Source organism: Triturus cristatus, chromosome 7, assembly GCF_964204655.1.
Source record: "Triturus cristatus chromosome 7, aTriCri1.1, whole genome shotgun sequence".
NCBI classification, from domain to species: Eukaryota; Metazoa; Chordata; class Amphibia; order Caudata; family Salamandridae; genus Triturus; species Triturus cristatus.
In genome coordinates this window covers 1,582,982,918-1,583,004,813 of record NC_140590.1, presented here as the reverse complement: position 1 = coordinate 1,583,004,813, position 21,896 = coordinate 1,582,982,918, and the positions used below count along the sequence as shown (strand labels likewise).

The 21,896-nt window shown below is 44.5% G+C and overlaps 1 protein-coding gene across 2 annotated transcripts in view; it reads right to left on the bottom strand.

Annotated features, from left to right (window-relative positions):
- ARFGEF2 (ARF guanine nucleotide exchange factor 2) overlaps positions 1-21,896 on the bottom strand; it is a 629,301-nt gene that overhangs the window by 62,804 nt on the left and 544,601 nt on the right. The window lies entirely within an intron of this gene.

The following is a 21,896-nucleotide window of genomic DNA, read 5'->3' as shown; positions in this document are numbered from 1 at the left end:
GGCTTGTGTGTGTCTCCAGGTGGTTCAGTGCAGCTCTGCACTGGCTCTGTATTGCCCCAAAAGTGACAGAGCGGAGCAGCATTCAAGTGCTACACCTGCAAGTTGACGTCTGGTCTTGTTCATCGCTTCCTGTGCTCTCAGACAGTGTGAACAACTGTAGGTAATGGTGTGTAGATTACAAACTTGGGACCCTATTAGATATTAAAAAAAGGCCACTCACAAGAACAGGGAGGTGGAAGGCAGCAAAGAATCTGTGGATAGTATTCACCAAAAAGAGTGTTACTGAAGTTAAGTAATTTGTTCTTCTGATAAATACTTCTAGCTGTAGATTCCTTATATTGGAATACATATCAAAGCAGCAAGTCCCTAAAGGGGGGCGGGTGGGGGGGGGGGGGGTCTGTGGAGTGGGCGCAGACTAAAACTTTTGTATGTCCGAAAGGGAAAAATGCCCTGGCTGTCAAAGCAGTAGTGCTTTAGGAATGTGTGCACTGATGCAGATGTTGCAGCATGGAAGACAAACTACAGCATTCTGCATGGCAACATAGTGGTATCAGCCATGGCCCTGGTGAAATGAACTCTCAGAACATGAGGAGGCTGATTCTTGGCCAGCTATTAGCAGATTTGGAAGCAGCGGACAATTCACCTTGCCAGGATCCTTTTCTGAACAGCCTTCCCCTTCTTTGCTACAGAGAACCTCACAAAAACCTAATCATCCACATGGTGTTCTTTGGTATGATCACTGTAAAACCTCAAAGCTCTTTCGGTGTCCAAATAATGGAGCTCCCCTCCTCTTTCGAAAGGCGAGAGGGGGGGCAAGAATACAGGTAGGATAGTTTGCCCATTGTGGAAAGGAGTGTCAACTTTGGGCAAGAAGGTCGTCGAGTTCTCAACATCAGTTTATCTGGACAAAACACACTGTAGGGTGATCACAGCCACTGCTTCAAACTCACTCATGTGAAAAGCAGAAGTAGTCGCAATGAGGAAGATAGTCTTCAAAGTCAAGAGACAGCAAACTGCTATTTATCAAGTTCAAAGGGGGTGCACATGAGAAATGGTAAGACAAAATGAAGGTCCTACTCTGGCATCACAAACTGTTTGAGGAGAAACATGTGTCTAACACTTTATAAACCTCATCACAACAGGTGATATAAACAAGGAAGGTTGGTCTGACAAATGTAGGAAGGCACAACAACTAAACTTTTACAGTGGCCACAGCAACGCCTTAATGAGCCAAAGACAAAACAAACAAAAAGAAAAGCCAACAGCTTGGTTTGTAATGGATACATTTTGTGGATACCACACCAGGCCACAATTCTGACCCGGCCCAAGAATAAATGGACTCTGTGTAAAGGCATCTAGTGGCAAAGATGGCATCCTCCATTTGATGCAACAGATCCAGTGCACACAACTGCCCCTATTCAATCCGACGAATGGAGGTGTAGATTGTGCAGTTCAGGTGAAGTCCTCTCTCCTGCTGCTGTGACACAAGTTCCCATGTAAGTGGGAACCTCGTAGAAGGACAGATGCTCATGCTTATAAGTCCCGCTTATCACACGTGTCTTGCCTAATCCAAAGACACTAGAGTGTCTTGGGCTCTTTCGCTCCTGATCATTTTCCCAACTCATGGAGGGAAAGGCAGGGTCAGAAAGGCATACATTCCAGCTGGAATGCCTCTCCTAGTGAACTTTCTCTCAGAAACTTCAATGAGCAAAACCTTTCCCACTGCACATTTGACGGTGGGGAAAAGATCTAGCTAGGGTTCTCCCCACTGTCGGAAGATGCATTGCGCCATCTTGGGATGGAAAGGCTATGCATGATCAGCTAGACACTGCATGCCTAGCTCTTTCACTCTGGCATTCAAGGTTGTTCAGGATCATGGAATTGCCCAGATGCTCCAACCAACTCTAGAGACGCAGAACCCCCTAACACAGGACCCAACACCCCACTCTGCCCTGCTTGCTACAATACCACATGGCAGTGGTGTTGGCTGAGAAAACCAGTTCCAGCTTCCCCTTAATGGATGGGAGGAAATCCTTCAGGCACCAGCCAAATAGCTTGCAACTCCAACAGACTAATATGGAGTTAGGCTTCTGTCAGAGACCAGAGTCCTCTCATGTCCGCCTCCCATAGATGACATTCCAACTTAGTAATGACACATCTTTCACCACCGTCAGTCCTGGGTGAGGAAGGAAAGGGGGCCTGCCACTGGACCAATCACGTTTAAGCAGCCACCACAGCAGATCATGAGCAGTATCTTCAGAAATATATATGGCATCCAATAGATTTCCTTGTGGATGAGCCCACTAGAACTTTAAATTATTTTTTAAGCCTGCATATGCACTTTTAGCAGTTTAGCAGGAAGATGCAGGAGGAGAGGAGGGCAAGAAGCCTCAGGGTGCTAGTAAGCCTGAGGGGAATCAGTGGAAACTGAAAAGGCTCCTGGTTGACCTTGCACCGCAGGTAATGGACTGTGGAACTGCAGGACAGGTATATAAAATCCAAGGACACCATACAGTCTCCCAACTTCAACCAGCCAAGATCTGAATTAGTATGTGCATATAGTGGCAAAAATATCTGGAGTAGCAGCCCTTTCCTCTTTCAGAGTCTGGAAACCTCTTGATAGCACAGTTGGAGGGCAAAACTCACACCTCCTGTAACAAAACGGAAAGGTGCTGTAGCAATGTTGAGAGATTTGTATGACCTGTCTTTTGGACATGCTGGATCATTACCACGGAAGGAAATACTGAATCCTGCTACCCCCTCACTGCCCCCCCCCCCCCACCAACTGCTTTGCGCACTGTTAAGGGCTTAATAACATGGCTTAGTGGCTGTTGCTGGAGGGGAAAAGAACTGGGACGACTGGCGCCCTTGCTGGGCTGTGAGTTGCCTACCAGGCCATTGTCCCCAGCTGAGAAAGGACTGGGGGGGGGACTGCTGTAACAGTTGGGGCAACTGTCGCTGTTTATACACCAGCCCCCTGGGAGAAGTCTGAATTTTCTCAGCAGGAAACTACCTGGCAGTGGTCAAAAGATCCAGAGTCATGCCTGATCTCTTCTGTTCTTAAAACTCTCCAAGGCAGAATCAGCTTTTTCACCAAAAAGGCAAGCCATGCAAGGGGCATATCCATGCAAGGGGCTTGTCCATTTCCAGAAAATCCTGTGAAACGCATCCACGCTTGGTGGCGGAGCACACACTGGTGACAACCGCCTATCCCAGGCTACAAATAGTATCTGGGACAGCATGAATCATGTATTTAGCCGTGTCCTGACCATCATGTATTGCTTGAACCAGAGAGGTCCGGAGGTCTTCCTGGGCTGCCAGCAAGATCTTAATGGCCATGTTCCAGAGGGTAGGCATGAGTCTAGCAACCCAAAGAGACAGCACTGACCGATCTCAATGCCAAGCTAGTCGAAGAGAACATTTATTTACCAAACGCTTCAATCCTCTTGGGATCTCTTCACCAAACAGTCTTGGGCAATGAATTCCACTTCAACTTGCTGGTTGAAAGCAGAACCCACAAGCTCTCTGGGGTAAGGTGTTTAGCGAGAAACTCAGGATCCCCAGACGTCCGTCTGTGATACCTGGCTATTTACAGATGGACAAGAAGAGGGCTTTGACCAAGAGCCATAAAATTATCAGTGAGGACTTTGTTAAAGGGGAGTAAAGACCTTTCTGTGAGTAAGTTAGTCTTGGTTGCAGCTCGAGGACCTCAACTGGCAGCTGGACCCCTACTGCAAATGATGTACTCTTTTCAGCTGGTGGTCCAAGTGGCAAGTTCAACGTTGTATCAAGGGAGGTATGAAGCCTACTTGCCTCTTGCAAGTCTATGTAAAATGGTTCATTGTCATAAGTGGTTGGAATGGCATCACCCTCCCCACTCTCATCACCCCTTTCTGGTGCTGTACTTTGGTTGGAATCAGAGCCAAAAAGATAACAGAGTGTCTGCTTGAACATCCGTCCTGGTGAAGGCACTGATATAAAATAAGGCTGTATAACATTCGGTTGCACTTTAGTAATTTCGTAGTGCAACATTGGCTGAGATTGGGCTCAGCTCTGTGACAGACACTGAAATCAGCACCGGATACTCTTTCAGAGCTGGTGGAGTCTGCAGTGGTGTTGACAAGGAACAGCCTGGCATTACGTCCTGAAGCCAGAGTAGACTTATGTACCTGAGTCGGTATTAGACCCTGAACGGATCCTAGGGGTCAGGCAGCACATGGGGTAGAGCTGTTGGTGGGAACCTGGCAGGAGGACCCTAGAGTTCCATGTGGCCCGAAGGCACACTAAAGGAAGACAGAAGTGTCTCGAAAAGTTGCAGCATGTCCTCTCTGGAGGACTCATTCTGCTGCAGCATCGCTGATGGCTCAGAAAGCCCAGGGTGCACTGGGATCAGTTGGGGAATCAGCTCTGCAACTGGAGACCCCGAGAGAGACCGACTGACATTGTGACGCCCTTGCACCCTTTCACTTGATACAGAATGGTGGAATGTGGTCAAGTCCGACTTCCATTTGTTATGCTTCCTCCTGGACTTTGAGTTAGACTTACTTGAGGAATCTGACTGCAAGTTTCACCTCTTACAGGAACGGGAGCGAGAACAAGTTCACATCTGCAACCTGGCGCAGGACTTGCATGAGGGCTTTCTTTCCTATGTCCAGCCATGTACAGCTTTGCTCCTTCCGGATCGTCTTCAGGTACATATGGGCACTCCTATCGCACAAATTTAAGTTGTGTTGCTAGCCCAAATACCAGAGATACACCTTGTTTGAGTTTGAGCCGAACATCCCTTTTCTAAAGTCACTGCATGGTTTGAAACCAGTAGATTTAGAAGAGGACATTGTTCCCCATCACACTAGATTTCATTTTTTTCTCAGGAGTTGTGGCCAAAGAATTTAGGAGCAGAGCTTTGGGACTGTTTTTGAAGGGAAGGAAAGAAAGGAACGGGGGTGGCGCTTATATGCAGCTCCTCTCCATCCCTTCCGGCATTGAACAGAGCCAGTGCAGAGTCGCATGGCACGATCTAACGACACCTGAGGAGTATTCTAATATTAGGAATCTGCAGTTAGAAGTATCAATTAGAAGTGCTATTTCTATTAATTCCTGATAGCTTATTCTAATGATGGGAACATTACTACCTCTGGCCTCAGACCTTAAGCGAGGAGAGTCCGGTTTCCCTCAAAATTGGGTTACACTTTACACAATCTCAGCATCTTACCTTCAAAATAGATAACCACTCGTGGTGGAGGCTTGTCTGATGCCAGATTATAATCCAGATTGGTGTTTTCCAAATTGGTGTTTATCTCTTGTACAGAATAAAGTAATGAATTGGCGATTCTCTGACGTCCCAGCAGCAAGGGCATTGTGGTGATGTCAGCCGCGCTCATTCTGTAAGAATCCTAATAACTGGTAGGTTGCTGCAATTTCCAGAGAAGAAGTGTCCTTTGTGGCTTGCAGGTGTTCGCAAATCGATGCGGAGGCCAGCCTTGTTTCGTCTGATATTCATCCTTTAGTAGTCCTATGCTCTCTTGGATTCCAAAGATGCGTGGGTTTTCTAGCTAGCTTTTTTGTGTAAGCATTGTTGTAGGACTTTTTACTGACTGCCTGTGCTAGAACTGGGCAACAGGCCAATCAATTCTTTTAGATTAAGACTCCCCAGCTCATATCCCACATTTTTCACCTTCTTTATTCGTTTCACTAGTGTCTGCTGAGAGCATAGAAGACAGGGGCCTTTGTTCTTCCATCTTGATTCAGGTATAGCCTAGGTCTTCTTCAATCACACCAGTGGTGGTAAATTGGGTGAGGTCTAAAGCTTTTTTCCCCCCAGAGGGCAGGTAAAATCTGCCTACTGGAGTGTTAAGAATGTGTTACAGGCAACTCTTTATATCACAAAGTGCTTTCTGCTTTAGTCTAGAGGATTTGATTCAAATTGGCTTCCCCTCATCATGCCCCCTGCATCTTCCATGCTCTGCTTCTAACCGAGAACATCTGAAATGGTTATCCCAGATATTTAATGGCTTTTGTTTTTTTGATTGTCTGCCCCCCTTTAAGGAGTAGTTTGGTTAGGAGCATTTCTGGGCCTTAACCATTACCCTGGACTTAGATGGATTTATACTCAGCTTGTTTACGGCTGCAAACTCCACTTGGATGGCATTTCGAGCCAGTTACATTTAATTAGCAGCCTAATATAATAGTGTACTATTTTCTTTCTTCGAGGTGTGGTACATCTGATGTAGCTGCTAGTAATCTTGTATACACATCATTTTTATACAGACTAAAGGGAGGCAACTGGACATTACTCTTTCACTCCTCAGTTGGTCAGTCAACATATAATGGTTCCTGTGCCACCCTTTCCAATTCTCATGTGTGCCTCTGAGTTGGAAAAAAGTTTCATCATGATCTTCAGTAGTGGCTGGTTGATTTGGAAGTTAGTAAGCTTTCCCCAGAGGTGGTTCTGGTTGATCCAGTTGAGGACTGGGAGGGCTGTGAATATGGGCATTTGGATTAAGAGTAAACATTTACTTAACAGGTGGCACAGTTTGAAGATTTATTAGATTGTTGCCAGGTATTTTTCCCCAGAATCTGAATGAGAGAGTTCATAAGGCTCAATAACCATTAGGTCCAGTCAGTGCTCACTCTTTAATAATAGGAAAGTTAAAAAGTAGACTTAACAAAATACACATCAACAAAGAAGGTTCCCACACCTCTGGCCTCAAGATACAGCTCCAAATGTCTTTACAGCTACAGCCAATGTAATTTCGTTAGGAATAATTTAGATCAGCTTTGTACCATTAAGAAGCACTCAAGTTTCTTAACCCAAAATAGTTTTTTGTCATGGAATAGGTTTTACTTTGACGTATCCTTCAATGATAGCCAAAGATGCTCTTAAGTAAATGTAGGCACTCTGAAAATAGGCTAACCTAAAGCCTATATAATTGCTATCTTAAATTTCATTACAAGACAGGAGGCTACCATTATGCATTATTCCTTTAATGCCACTCCACCCAGCACTTGAAAGTATTATACATCCCAAAGAAAAAATTCCAGAATAGAACAGTCAGCACACATCCGAAGTCCATGCAGTGAGTATTCTGCCTCTTTTAAATGCTGCTCCTTGCAGAAAATTAACCTCCCTTTGCATTTTTTTAAGGTTGACTGTTTTTTCTTGGTATGTGTTTTTGTTAGAGCATGAGTGGATAGGCAACCGCTGTTTATATTCAAAAGCGCTGCATATCTTTTAAATGTTGTTTTGTTCACGCTGTTTGCTTTTCTGGCTACAGCGTTAGTGATCAGGCAAGTGCTGTTTATCATCAGAGGCGCTTACCTTTCTTGTGGTGGTATGGCGCTCCTTCCACTAGTATTCTGGCACCTTAGTGTTTGGAGTTACTGGCCACACAGAACGAGGGCCAGCTACTGCAACCCCAGCGGCACCTGACCCGCCTGCCTCAGGATACCCGATCAGCACAGGGTTTGGGAAACAGAGGTAGGCCACCTTGTCATGGCCGTTAGAGGGATTTATACTGCAATGTCTCCCGGCACGTTATGCAACGCCATTTTGCTTAGGGCCTCAAGCAATACGCTTGTATAGGTCCTAGGTTCCCGGTAGGGGAGACTGTAACAGGTGGAATCGGCCACTGACCATTACAGTGGTCCCACGATATCGATCAGCTGTGCAGTTAGTCTGCGACTTGTCACAACAGTTTGAAGAGTTTCTGACGGCCTTTAGGACATTTCATCATTGTGAGAGTGGCTAGATCTCCTTGAACCTATACATATATTTATCAGTCTGCCTGAAAGATTCTCAGACTGTTCCTTAGAGTTTATTAATATACTTTTACATTTATTTGTCTATAATTGTATTGAATTGGACATCATGTCTGATCAGGAGGGAGAGATCCTTGAGACCCCACAGGGGATGCTAAACGAGGACATGATTAAAAGGGTAATCCAGAGTGAAATGCGCCCTTGTTTGAGAGACCCTTGATCAGGTAATGGAATTAAGAGATATTGAGAGTGAAGAGGAACATGGGTCCTCCTCAGGTAAACTTTCGGCTCAGATAGGTAAAGGAAGTAAGAGGAAGATCAAGTATATTCAAAAAGGGGCAACGCCTTCTAAAAAGATGAGAGGTCCAAGCACCTCGGTGATTTTGGGAGGTCTAAGCACCTCACAAAGTCTGGGTGTCCTACGTGACACAAAAATAAAGGGTGTTCGAAGAAACACAATGTTTTTAGATGCCATAAGTGGCATTCAGGTCTCTGATGTTGGGGAGGAAGAACCTCTTAACAAGAGCCCTATTGATGAATATGTTCGAGACCTAGATCAAAGGGACCTTGATGGGGACAACCTTTTTTTGGAGTCAGATTCTCACTCTACCTCTAAAGCTACAAATTAAGACCCAGGGAAAATGTTCTCCTCAAATAATATCAAGCACCCGCGCAGTGCTGAGTGGTGGTAGCATGACCACATAGCTAAATTTATAAAACGGTGGATACGGAATCTAATTGAAAAGGGGGCATGAAATGTGTTGAGGGCTGAAAGTTCAAGGCCCGTAATTCAGGACAAGGTATGCCTTACCCCTAATCTTGACCCAGAGTTAATCACATTTGTTTTTAAAAGGGGTCGGGACCCAAGGAAGGGACTGGAGAGATCCCTGAAGTCATGCCAGGATCACCTGCTCGATGTAGTCATGCCCCTGGTGAGAATTAATGATATGGTGGAGGAGGCACATGCTAATGGCCTCCTTCTAAACATGGACCTCCTCAGGGGGTAGAGTCAAAGAGCTATGGTCTTTTTAGGGAACGCTAATGCTGCACTGAACACGGAAAGGCGCAAGGTTGTCTGAATAAAAATAAGCTCAAAACTTGGCGACCTGGCAGAAAAAGAGGTGACCTGGCAGAAAAAGAGCCACCAGAGAATCCAAAGGGTCTCCTATTTGGGGAAGACATGATTAGGACATTAAGTAAATATGTGGCAACGTTTACAGCTCTTGATAAGGCACAGAGTAATATGCGCAGTGTGTCAGTCCAAGTGTTTTTGGATGGGCAGGCAGAAGAAGACTTTCTGCTAGCCGTGGCTCACAGAGGTCCCACTTCAACTTTAGAGAACAAAGAGGTTTCGGAAGCAGCTTCCATGCCGGAAGCTTTCAGACCACCTTCTTTTATCCCCAAAGAAGACGTGCTCACTAGGGGAGAGGAAATAGGTCAAGAGAACAAGGTTTGACCGGACACCATGGCGAGTACTGCAATTTTAACTTCTTCCCTGGGAAAGGTAGGGGGGCGCATAAGACACTTTCCCATTTCTGTGAGACTATAACTCAGGATCCTTGGGTCTTTGAAACCGTCCATGGGTTCAAGACAGATTTGTGTCAACAGCCATTTCAGGTAGTTACACCAAGAGAGCTAACCTTAGCCGCTGAACAACAGCAGGTTGTAAAAGAGAAGGAGAAAACCTTATTACAGAAGGGGCAGCACCTGAGCCACCATATCCCACACAGAGTGGGTATGATGGCCAAACAGACGAGGTGTTTACCGACCGCAGTCCCAAGCTGGAGGAAGAAAACATCTTCTTCCCAAGATAGTCCAGCTTTTTGGATTCCCGATCAGGTGGTGCGTTAGGGAATGCGTCTTTGGATGTGGAGGCTTGGACTACCAAGCTCTCAGGGGTGGGGTGTTGGGAGAGGAAAGTGGGGGTCGGCCGGGCAGTGGCGTCGTGCAATCATTCTATCCACAGAAGCCCCTGTGTTGGGCCTGGACCAGGTGCCCAAAAGGACGTCTGTTAGGGCTTCATTGAATAGCGGCAGGGGCTACGAAGAGCTCGCTGCTGGCTGAAGCACCTCTGTCAGGAAGTTAGTTCTGACTGTCACCATAAGAAGCTCGAGTTTGAGAGCCTCGGCCGCCCTACGCAACACCACTGCATAAGAAACTCCCTCCTCCTTAGCCACGGTAGGAGGAGACAACATGCCAAGGTCTGGGGAAGTATCTAGATCACTGGCTTCCCCCCAGTTCCTCTCTGCAGTCCGGTTCATGCTCCAACTGGTCAGTTGGAGGGTCTCCAGACCTCTTCCAGTCCTCCTCACTCTCCTCCGGTTGCCAATCTGGCCTCATTGGAGCACCAGGGTAGAACTAGGGCACAAAGGTACCCATCGGCCGGGATCTGGCGTCGGTCCACGCCAGTCTGGCTCCGTGTCCAGTGCAGGGTGGGGGCCAGGGTTGACACTGGCTGGGGACACAACCGGCGTCAGCTGTGGAAGTGGTGCCGTGGAATTGGCACCGGGGAGGTGTAATCAGGTCGACCGGCGCCGATCCGGTTCCAGGCCTGGACCCAAGGGGACCCTGCGGTGCAGGAGTCTGCAGGGCCCAAAGGCGCACCGGTGGAGTCGGGCTACCCAAAGATGGCATGCATCGCTTCGTAAAAGGTGCAAAGCTGGGCAGGGATTGCGTCGGGTCCCGGTAAGGGAGGAAAACTCCGAGTCGACCCTTCGGGCTTCACACGCGGAGCCGTGGGAGGGGCACCATCCACATACCTCGTCGCGTCGGCCGACCGACAGGGAGAAGTCGAAGAGCGACGATGCTTCTTTGACAACTTCTTGTGCTTCTACTTACCTGAGGAGTCTGGTGGTGGTGGCTCCGCGACCGGTCCCTCGACCTTCCATGCGACTGGGACCTCGAACGGCACGGAGCCGACTGCTGGGCCTCGAGAAGCTTTCTGGACCTCTTCCGCAAAGACTTCGGATTCATGGTCCGGCAGTCCGAGCACGACTTGGGATCGTGGTCGCGCTCCAGGCAAAACAGGCACATGCAGAGCAGATTCGTCACCGACATCAGCCTACTGCAGGAGCAGTAAGCCTTGAAACCATGCAACCCTGACGTGCACCAGGAGTCGAAGGCTCAAAAACGGTGTCGACAAAAGCCGTCAACAAGTCAGTCAAAAAGTGACTGGAGGTACCGCTCTCTCCGGATCTGCGCTGGCTGGCACGGAAAAAGAAAGAACTGACGTCAGCGCGCAAGGGCAGCGTCCAAGTAGCTACTGCAACGTCATCCCGGCGACCACGATGTCAACAACGAACGCGGAGCCGACCGTAGCAACCTTTGACGCGCAGGGGTACTGCTGACGAAAAACTTTCCGGATCCAGTCTGATGCCTGGGGGTAATTCTAAGGTAAGGAATCTATAACTAATTGTCTCTTTAAGATGCTGCTTTTTCCTCTAAAGAAGATAGTCTAGATTCAAAAAGAGATTAGGTTTGTCCTCAAGCGGGAGTATTAGCCAGGTTTCTTGGTCTTCTGTCATCATCTATTATGGCAATCTTCCTCAGCCCGCTGCAATATCAGGCCTTACAGAGGGTAAAAGCAAAGGCCCCTCGGGAGGCTTGTGGTATGGAGACAAGGTGTGTCTGGACGAGGAGGCCAGATCAGAGTTGTCTTGGTGGTTGAAGAACTTGGACGCCTGGAGTAGCAGGGCGATATTTGGATGCTCGCTTGGGTGTACAGGATACTGGTGGCTTGTGGTCAAAGGCAAAGAGAGTGCATCATATAAATTATCTAGCGTTGAAAGCAGGTCTTTATGCCCTTATTAGTTTCAGACATTGTTTGCAAGGCAGAGCAGTTTTATTAAAGTTTGACATTGTTTCTACAATACCGTATATAAATCATTGGGCAGTACGAGATCCTCAGACCTGTAAAACTTAGCAAAGAAGCTCTGGCTTTTTAGCTTGGAATACAAGCTCTACCTCAAAGCAGAATATTTACCTGGGAAGGTGAATGTTTCTGCAGATTAGAATTCAAGATTTTTACGGGATTTCAGCGATTGGAAGCTGAATGGTTATTGTTTCAGGAGCCGAGCTCAGTTTTGGGGGTCATTATGGCTGGATCTTTTTGCGAGCAGACCGACGTTTCAGCTAGGAAAAGATTACAGCTGGATACAAGATCCCGGTGCTCTACTTGTGAACGCTTTCCTTCAAACCTTGAAGGGAACGAATGCATATGCTCCCTCCTTTCGCTATGATTCTGAGGGTTCTTCCAAAGGTAAGACAGGTGAGATGCTTAATTGTCCTGATAACCCCGTTTTGGATCTCACAGGCATGGTTCCCAATGATCTTGGAGATTGCTTGCAACATTCCCTTTTATCTCCTGGCCGTTCCAGATCTTCTGCAAAACGCAGATGAAGAGTTACATCCTCTAGTGTTTACGGGGACGATGAGCCATCTTGCTTGGAGAGTATCAGGAGATCTAGAGAAATGTCAGGCCTTTCGGGAAGAGCGGACGAGCTCCTGCAGGAATCCTGGGCTCCAGGTACCCACAGTAGATGCAGAGGAATTTGGAAATCATGGGTTCATTGGTGCCTGGAAAGGGATTTCGGTACCGTGGAAGCTCCTATAGTACAGGTAGTTAATTTTCTTGTGGAGCAGTGTTATAGAGGGCTTAGCTATAGGACAATAAACTGCTATAGATCGGCAATCTCTGCAGAGCATAGTTTGGGTAACGGCAGGACTGTAGGAAAGAATGTTTTGATCTGTTGGGTGCTTAAAAGCATCAGATTGAGGAGACCTCCCAAAGTAAGGCATAATACTCTTTAGGAGGTTAATTTAGTCCTCTAGATGTTTTCACAATGGGCTGGCAAAAGATATTTAGATTTGAAAAGGCTTTCTATGAAGTTAACATCGTTGCTTTACCTGATATATTGTTGAAGAGTATCGGATGTAAAGGCCGTGGAGGTAAGTAACAGTTTATGACACCTTTGGTGTTACTTTTGAGATAACCAGAAGAACGAAGACTATGTCCCACTCCATATTTTCCCCTTCTTTTGATTCTTGCAAAAAGCTCTGTGTTGTGAATTGCATGAAGGAGTATGACTCCAGAATGAGTTAATTCAGAACGGATGGTCCCGACCAACTTTTGCCTTCCTTTGTTAAACTTTTCAAAGCGGTTTCCACAGCTACGATTGCTAGGTGGGTAAAATGGATTATGCAGCAAGCCGGAGTCGATTTACTGATATTTCAAGCTCATTCTATGGAGGGTGCAATGGCTAGCCAGTGTTTTTTCAGGGGTGGCAGACTGGAGAAGATTATGAATGTGGATGATTGGTCTAATTCTTCCACTTTTGCAAGATATTATTGTAAGCCAATTGAACACATGTCTGAGGTAATGTTGAGAAGCTACTAACATGCATAATGGTAGCCTCCGGTCTTGTAATGAAATAGCAAATTCTCCAAATTAAATGACATGAGAATCAGAATCAATCAACAATAAGGGACAGTGGGCTTTTGAAAAGGTCCAACGTACGTCCCCCGATATACAACAAGAAGTGAGTACGAAGTTCCTCAGTGGGTCAAAAAACACAGTAAGAAAGTTCATATGATGTCACGTGGATATGTTGTCCTCCAAGGAGGAGGGGGAAATCCTCCTTTTCGGAACTAGGGCTGTCGCATACCCAGCAAGCTAGGTGTCATGCTTCATCATATGGGCCTGCTCCTCGTCAGGTCGGCACTGCAATACCCGACAGGCACCCATAAAGGGGCTCTTTACCGGGGATCTTTAGTTCCTTGCTGTTTAGGTGCCGTGGGTGTAAGGGGCCTAGTACGTGTAGATGTAATGGTGGTTGTGCAAGATAAAACAGGGGAGGGGATCCTCTAAATAAGTTTTATTCTGTAAGGATCCCAGCCTGGTTAAAATAATGATAAGGAGAGGCGATTATCTGGTTTTTATGTGTCACAAATGCGCTCTACTCCTAAATGGTCAACATGTTTCTCGCCTGGTAGTCAAGAATGATCTGTGGCGATTCCTCAGGACCAAATGAAAATAAAAGAAAAGAAAAGAAAAACTATCTACACCTAACGGCGAGTTGAAAAACGACTTACCACGTCGTGTACCTAAGGGAACGGTACCCGCAGGTATAGAGACTAACCTAATGTTTGTAAGATCGCGCCTTATCAGTTACAGCGGGATACTAGACACATGTAGTGTTGTGTCTGCTCCAATTAGAAGCCCAGTGGTAGACCTACCCCGCACCGCTGCAACTGGGATGGTGCGAATCAGAATCTCATTAAAAACACCGAGGCTTACAGTATCCCTCCCTTCCCTGCTTACCAGGATTCATAAGAAAATAAAAAAAAAAATAAGAAATATCTAGAAGAAATGTAGCAAAGAAATTTGTAGTACTTGAAAATGTTAATGAAATATTTGTTGGGGATTGTAATTTTCTGTATCTTGATTACCTTGTAATTCGTTTGTTAGCTTGTGAAGTAAGCATAAACTTTGATTATTTCTGATTAACAATTGCTTTTTTCTGGAATTCTAATGTTTTCTTTTTCATTCTAGAAAATACCCAGTAATTCGTTAATTTTATGGAGAGTTCTTTATCATTCGTTGTTGTGTTCAAGAGGATTCGTTTCTTCATTCAGTTTTGATGGAGGTTCCATTTGGCATTTAAAAGAGGCAGAATAGGGGGGCGTGGCTTGGACGCCGGTCAAGATGGCCGCTTGAATACGGAGCTCCGCCGCACCGGGAGAATCTTCTTTTGCCGTGTGGTGATTTTTGTGTCCTTTCGTCTCGTCTTTGCTGGTTCCTGCTCTCGGAATATGTCGAGCGTCTGGTGAGCCTGCTACGACCTTCCAACTCCCTCAGAATGCTTTATTTTCGTCCTGCTTCGTAAGTGCCTCACAGCGGCCGTCATTTTGTTTGCAGCGCGATATCTGCATGATATTATCTGCGCATACTTGACTTCCACATATTAATACTCATGCCTCACTAATTCTCCTCCAAGCCTCTTGGTGCTTTTAAGAGCTGGTCCAAGATGGATTATCAACATCATAACAGTGCAAGGAGACAATTTTTACTACGTGTGTTTTGCTTACATGTGTCCTCATTATGGTAGCCATTTAGCGTCGCTGTGCCTGTGCTTTTTTGAGGGCAAGTCTCATACAGAGTCCTAATCTTCTTTGGGCAATGTTTACTTTTTTACCAAGTTTCCATTATACTGCCTGATACTTTTTGCTGGTCGAGTTCTGGGGAGGTGCTGTTTGACGTCGTGCGTCTTTCTACATCAGCTCCTCTGGTGGTTTCTATTTTTCGTCACAGTATTGAGAATGTCTGGGACAGCTGGCGTCTGGCGGCTCTGAGTGACTTTGTTATACTGCTGGGCGTTCCATTGAGGCACAATATTTGGGAGGAGTTGTGTGGAGGTTATCTATGGGCAAATTACGCACTCCGAAGTTTGTTTTTGTGCCCTCCAAAAGCTCTTCTACAGCGCCTTCTTCATCCTCCTCAACAACTGCTTCCTCTACCACAGATCAAATGGCGGCAGCAGCCCCTATTCGCCCCTCCTTGCCACAGCCAACTTCAAATAAGTCTTCTCCTTCCACTGCGTCATCCAAGCGCTTGAAGCAAGACTCTCCCCCTCCGGATAAACCGTCGTCTCCTTTCGCCATGGAGTTACTTTTGGAGGAGATACGGGCTTTGCGTCCGTTTGTTGAGGAAACCAATAATAAGATGCAGCTTTTTGAAGCGAAGTGGTCAACTATGGACAATAGAGTGTCTTCCATAGAGCAACAGGTCTCTGAGATTCCAGTCCACTCTCAACGTATTTCCTCTCTAGAAAAATCTGTTCTTGCCCTTAAACAACACACCGAGGACTTAGAAAATAGAAATAGGAGGAATAATTTGCGCGTTTATGGTTTGCCGGAATCTTTGGAAGGTGATGACCCTGTCTCGTTCTTCTCCTCTTTCCTCCTGAAACTTCTGGATATGCCAGCTACCACCTCTCTCAGCATCCAAAGGGCTCATAGACTTGGTCCTCGTACATCAGCCTCAACTAAACCTCGAGGAGTCATCATTCTTTTTTTGAAGTTCACGGACCTACTTCTAGTCCTTTCTGCGGCTAGATCCAAACGCCAGGTGTCTTGGTTGGGCCAGAGAGTATTTCTTTCTCAGGATGTTTCTAATGCGACGGCAGCTAGACGGAAAGAATTTTTGAACCTGCGTGCCCCTCTTCGCTCTCTTGGTGCCAGATACGGCTTGTTCCATCCTTGCACTTTCAAAGTCACCCATCAGAATCAAACTTGGACTTTTCAAGATCCTGCTGAATTGAAAAATTTTATTCTTATTCAGTCCAACGCCGGCATGGATATGTCTACTTCCACTCCTGGTTGACTGTTTAATTTTCTTCTTTCTTGCAGGTTTTCCCAGATAATGTTTTCACACTGCTTTGTTTATTATATTGTTGGCTCGTTTTTTGTTTCATTTTAGCAATGTCTTCTATGGTTCTCTTCACTACCCATTTCTACTCCTACTGTTTGTCTTTCTTTAATTGCTCTATCTTTACTCCGCTCTTTCTTTATCTTCCACCCGTTTGATAATTTGCTTTCTCATTCTTCTCCTTCACTCTATGTGTTTCTTATATGTTTTTCTTTTTCTTACCCAGATTGACTGGTGTGACCTCCTTCCTCTTTTATGGTTGCCCTCTTCTTGTTCAGTCCTGGTGCGGTCTGGTTTCCTGGCTCCGTGCGGTCCATCTTGTTGCGTCTCTCCATTACCCCAATATCCTCTTCATGTCCCCTTCAGGTATGTTATATTCAGTCGTCCTTTATGGATTTGTACTGTCTTTTCTTGTTTTCTTCTCTTCTTACCTTTCCCCTCTTTTCCTTTCCCCTTTGCTCCACTTATTATTTAATTCTGTCCTTTCTTCTTTTTTCTTTCTTTTTTTCTTCTCTACTTCATCCTTCTTTTTTTGTTCTGATGTTCTGATGTTACTTGTTTCATTCTTTGATGTCTTATTTTTTGGCGTTTTCTCTCATGTTTCTACTATTGTACTTTTTGCTCCTATCAATATTTTACTATTTGAAAATTCAAGGTTGTTTCCTGGAATGTAAAGGGTTTTATTCATCCTATTAAACGGCAGAGAGTCCTTTCCCATTTAGCTTCCTATGACCCTGACATAGTTCTTTTACAAGAAACCCACCTCACCGAAAGTGAATCCCTTAAATTAAAGAGGAGTTGGGTAGGTACAGTCTTATTTTCTCCTTCCACTGATAAAAAGAATGGCGTTGTTATTTTATGTCACAAGAAATTACAATGTAAAGTATTGTCTCAAGAAAATGATACTGATGGTAGGTGGATACTAGCAAAGTTACTAATTAATGCTGTTCCTTTAACTGTTTTTAATGTTTATGGCTCTACACAACCTGATTGCTTTTTTTGGCCTCTTATTACGAAAAAATGTATTCAACATAGGGATGATCTTTTTATACTAGGTGGAGGTTGCAACCAGATTGTTGATCCTGTCCTTGATCGTAAATCCACAGTTCGCTTCATTCCCCACAAGACTCAAACAATTTCTTGACACTATTTCACAATCTCGCTTTATTGACTCTTGGCGACTATCCCATCCTGATACTTTGGACTATTCCTTCTTCTCTCCTCCTCATTCCTCTTTTTCTCGTCTTGAATACATTTTTCTCTCTCAATCTTTGTCTCAGAACTTATTGTCTTCCTCTATTGAGCCTATGGTAATATCGGACCATGCCCCTGTTGTTACGGTTCTTGATTTGCTTCCTCCACGTCCCAAGTCTTCACGTTGGCGCTTCAATGGTTCCCTTCTTACTGATACTAACTTTTCTTCCTCCTTTCGCTCCTTTACCAGGGATTTCTTTTTGCTTAATTGTGATCCTTCTACTCCTCCCTATATCCTCTGGGACTCCTTTAAGGCCACGGCAAGAGGATTTATTATTGATTTTGTTTCTAAGAAAAAGAAACAATATCTCCAGAAACGGAAGGTCTCATTGGCTCACATTAAATCTTTGGAACATAAATTTTATACTTCCTCAGATAAATTTATCTCACCAGACCTTTTAAGAGCAAAGTTGGAGTTCAATAAATCTACTACTGATAATGCGTCTTCGATACTTCTTCGTAGTAGTGCTCGTTACTATGGGGGTCGTAACAAGTCAGGGAAATTGTTAGCTAATTATCTTAAATCACGTAAGGAGCGCACTCTTATAGATTCTATTTACTCCTCTGACAATATTCTCCTGCACAAAGATAAGGAAATACTCGATCAATTTCAGATGTTTTATCAGCATCTTTATACTCCAGAATCTCCTCCAACTCCTTCGCTTATTCAGTCCTATTTTGAGAGACTCCCTAAACCCTCTTTCTCTCATCTCAATTTTTCGGACCTTGAACTTGAGCTTTCCTTACATGAACTTTCCATGGCTTTGGATTCTCTCACTAAGGGCAAAACGCCCGGCCCTGATGGTTTCCCTGTAGAATTTTATTTACACTTCTCTGATCTCTTACTTCCCAAGCTTTTACAACTTTTTCAATCATTCTACTTATCTGGCAAGGCGGAAGGTACTTTTCAAGACGCTACCATTTGTTTTATCCCTAAGGATGGTCGTGACCCCCAATTCTGTAAAAATTATCGTACGATTTCTTTGGTCAATGTGGACTATAAATTATTTGCTAAGCTACTTGCGTTACGTTTAGACCCCTTGATGCCTCATCTCATTGGTAAGGAACAATGTGGCTTTGTTAAAGGTAGACTTACCTCCGATAACTCTCGCCTTTTTCTTAATGTTTTGAATAATGCTCCATCTCTTTCTATCCCTTTAGCTGCTATTTCAGTAGACGCAGAAAAAGCTTTTGATAGAGTAGATTGGTCTTTTTTGTTTGCTTCATTACGTTGGCATGGCTTTGGTCCCAATTTCATTTCCCTTATCTCCCTGTTATACTCTGCACCCAAGGCTTCGGTGCTTGTGAATGGTCAGGTTTCCTCATCCTTTGCTCTTCAACGTGGCGTTCGTCAAGGCTGTCCTTTATCCCCTCTTCTTTTTATTCTAGCGCTGGAACCCTTTTTGTCCTCCATTCGTAACAATAACTCCATTTTTGGTTTTCCTTATGGTAAGAGTCAATTGAAACTTTCTGCATACGCAGACGATATTCTCTTATTTATTTCCGATCCAGAAGTCTCTATTCCCCCCTTATTATCTGAATTCGATTCGTTTTCATTGGTGTCAGGTTATAAGATTAATTCAGATAAGACTGAAATCCTTCCTCTCACAAAAACCTGTTTCCCGAATTTTTTTCTCTTCTACTGGTTTTGCCTGGAATAGTTCTAAGATCAAGTATCTAGGTATTTGGTTCTCTAACTCTATCTCTTCTTCAGTTAAATTAAATATGTCTGCAGTTTTGTCCCGAATTGATAAATCTTTTCTTACCTGGAACCCCCTCTTTCTGTCCTGGTGGGGTCGTTTGGACTCCATAAAAATGATGATAGCCCCCATTCTAATATATATTTTCTCTATGTTACCCGTCCACGTTCCCTCAATTTATTTTAAACGTATTGACTCCTCCCTTTCGATATTTCTCTGGAAGAACAAGAAATCCAGAATTTCTCTTGCAGCCCTTCGAAAGTCCAAAGCTAATGGTGGAGTTAACTTTCCAGATTTTCGTCTTTACCATAAATCCTTCTCGTTACGCCAGGCCTCGAGATGGCTTTCATCAAACCTCTCCCCTTTCACTCCTCTTTGGCTCCTTATTGAACAAACATTACTATTACCCTTCTCCTTCGATGAAGCTGTTCGTTTCTCTACTAAGACTCCCTATACCTCACTTCCTTTATTCAAGCACTTCTTCGCTTTTAAGACCTCTGGTTTCTCCTACTGCCATTACGCGTGAATCCTTTTTAAGCACCCCTATCAGGTATAACTCGCTTGTCCTTATGAATAATAGACCTATATTCTGGAAATCTTGGAGATTAAAGGGTATTATTTGGATTAATCAACTCTTTAATGGACTGGTTCCTTGCTCCTTCCCCCACTTCCAATCCTTATTTCATTGTCCTCGATCTTTTCTGCAGAAATTTGCTACTCTCATGACAATTATTCTTGACCGTTATTATTCTCTTCCTTCTTCATCATCACCTATCCCACAATCTCCTCTTCTCGAACTTCTTATTAAATTCCCTAAAGCGTCTCTTATCTATAAATTTTTCTCCTCTCCCAATCCAGACCGTACTAAGACTAAATTGGAACTTTCCTGGGAATCGGACTTCGGATGTACTTGGTCTGTTGCTCTTTGGGATGAGCTTTGGTCCAGATCTTTAAAAATTTCCCGCTCAGCTTCTCTTACTCAATCTTTATTTTATTTATATCACAAGCTCTATCTTTCTCCTCTTTCTCTGTCACGTTTCCTCCCCTCTTCTGATTCTAAGTGTTGGACATGTAGTACCCCTAATGCTGATCTTCTTCAGCTCTTCTTTTTCTGTTCTGCTGTTTCTGCATTCTGGAGGAAAATTTGGCTATACTTTTCTCGAATCTTTACACTTTCTGTTCCTTATTCTATAACTCTTCTCTTTTTAGGTAGCCTTTCTGATTCTTTAGACCTTCCTTCACACTCACATGGCCTTTTCGATCTCATGCTTGCTCTCGCATTCCAGCACATTTCTACTAATTGGAAGTCCCTCACTAATCTTTCAGTGCAAGGTTGGTGGAACTCTTTATGTCACTTTCACAGACTGGATGTTGCCTTCGCCTCTTCCTGCAAACCTATTCGTAATACTGATGTTTTCTGGTTGCCTCTCACTTCATACCTAGATCGATTGTCTCTGAGCAAATTTCCACGTATCAACTCAGAAAATTTCAAACCTCCTTGATGGTCTCCGACTCTCTCCTCTTTGTCATTTTATACAGGTTCCTTATGTTATTTCTTTTTTATGCTGATCATTTTGTACTACTTATTTATACTATTTGTTTATATGCCGTACTTTTTTCATTTCTAAGGTTCATATTTTGCTCTGTTATTTCTTTTTCCCTCCCCCTTTTCTCCTTCCTTTTTCCCCTTTCTTTTATCTTTAAAATCCTCATAAAATGCTTTTTGTCTTTTTAATATTTGATATTAGCACTGTCAATGGTTCATATTATATTTAGCCTTGTTTTAGGATTTGCTGATATCTTTCTTTGTTAACAATTTTCTTCAATAAAGCTTTTCAAACATACAAAAAAGAGGCAGAATACTCACTGCATAGACTTCCTATGTGTGCTGCCTGTTCTATTCTGGAAGGTTTTATTGTGATGTATAATACTTTGAAGGGCTGCATAATGTTAGCCCCTGTGTCTTTAATGAAATTCAGATTCTATTATCACTTAATCTGGAGAATCGCTGATTCCACCACACAGCAAGATTATTACCCACAGGAATCTTTGGAGATATTCCGAAGGTGAAAGCTGCTGACCACTAAAGACTACTGTGGGTCAGAACCAGGTCTACTTAATTCGAGAGACCATTTAATCACCAAGTAGTCCCTCTGGCTTAAGATGAGGACAGACAGAAAACCTGTTTGCCAAGTCCCACTATTTATCCAAAAGAAGTTGCCCAAATATTCAGGTGTCTCTGTTTTGATTTCTAACATCACAGTACAGATTGATGTGTTGCAGGGTAATCAAGGAGCCTAGCATCGCCCACAGCAGTCGCTAGTTGCTACTGGACAGATTAGAGTAACAAAGATCACACCTTTGAGCACTCCAGAAACCCAAGGACTGGAATAATAGTTCGAACAGTTCTGGCATCATCTTCTCTTGTCTGTGGGACAAAAACCCAAGGCAAGTGTATGAAGCCTAATAATCTTCTGGTTGCTCTGTGTAGGCAAAAGGTAGGTAGGGGAGCCAGACAGACATAGCATGAGTCGGGGACAAAGCAGAATCAACCTCATTCCCCAAGGCAGGCTACCACAAGTAAACAGAGCAGATGGATCTGCGATGTTCAAACTCCAAAGATTTCTCCAATCCTAGGACAACATTTTTCCTTGACTGTTCGTGGCCAAGTTCACAGACCTGTTGCCCTGACCAAAACCAACTTAGGCTGATGTGTATTGGCCTCCCTCTGGAGGGCCGCTGCCAGAGGAAATGACCAC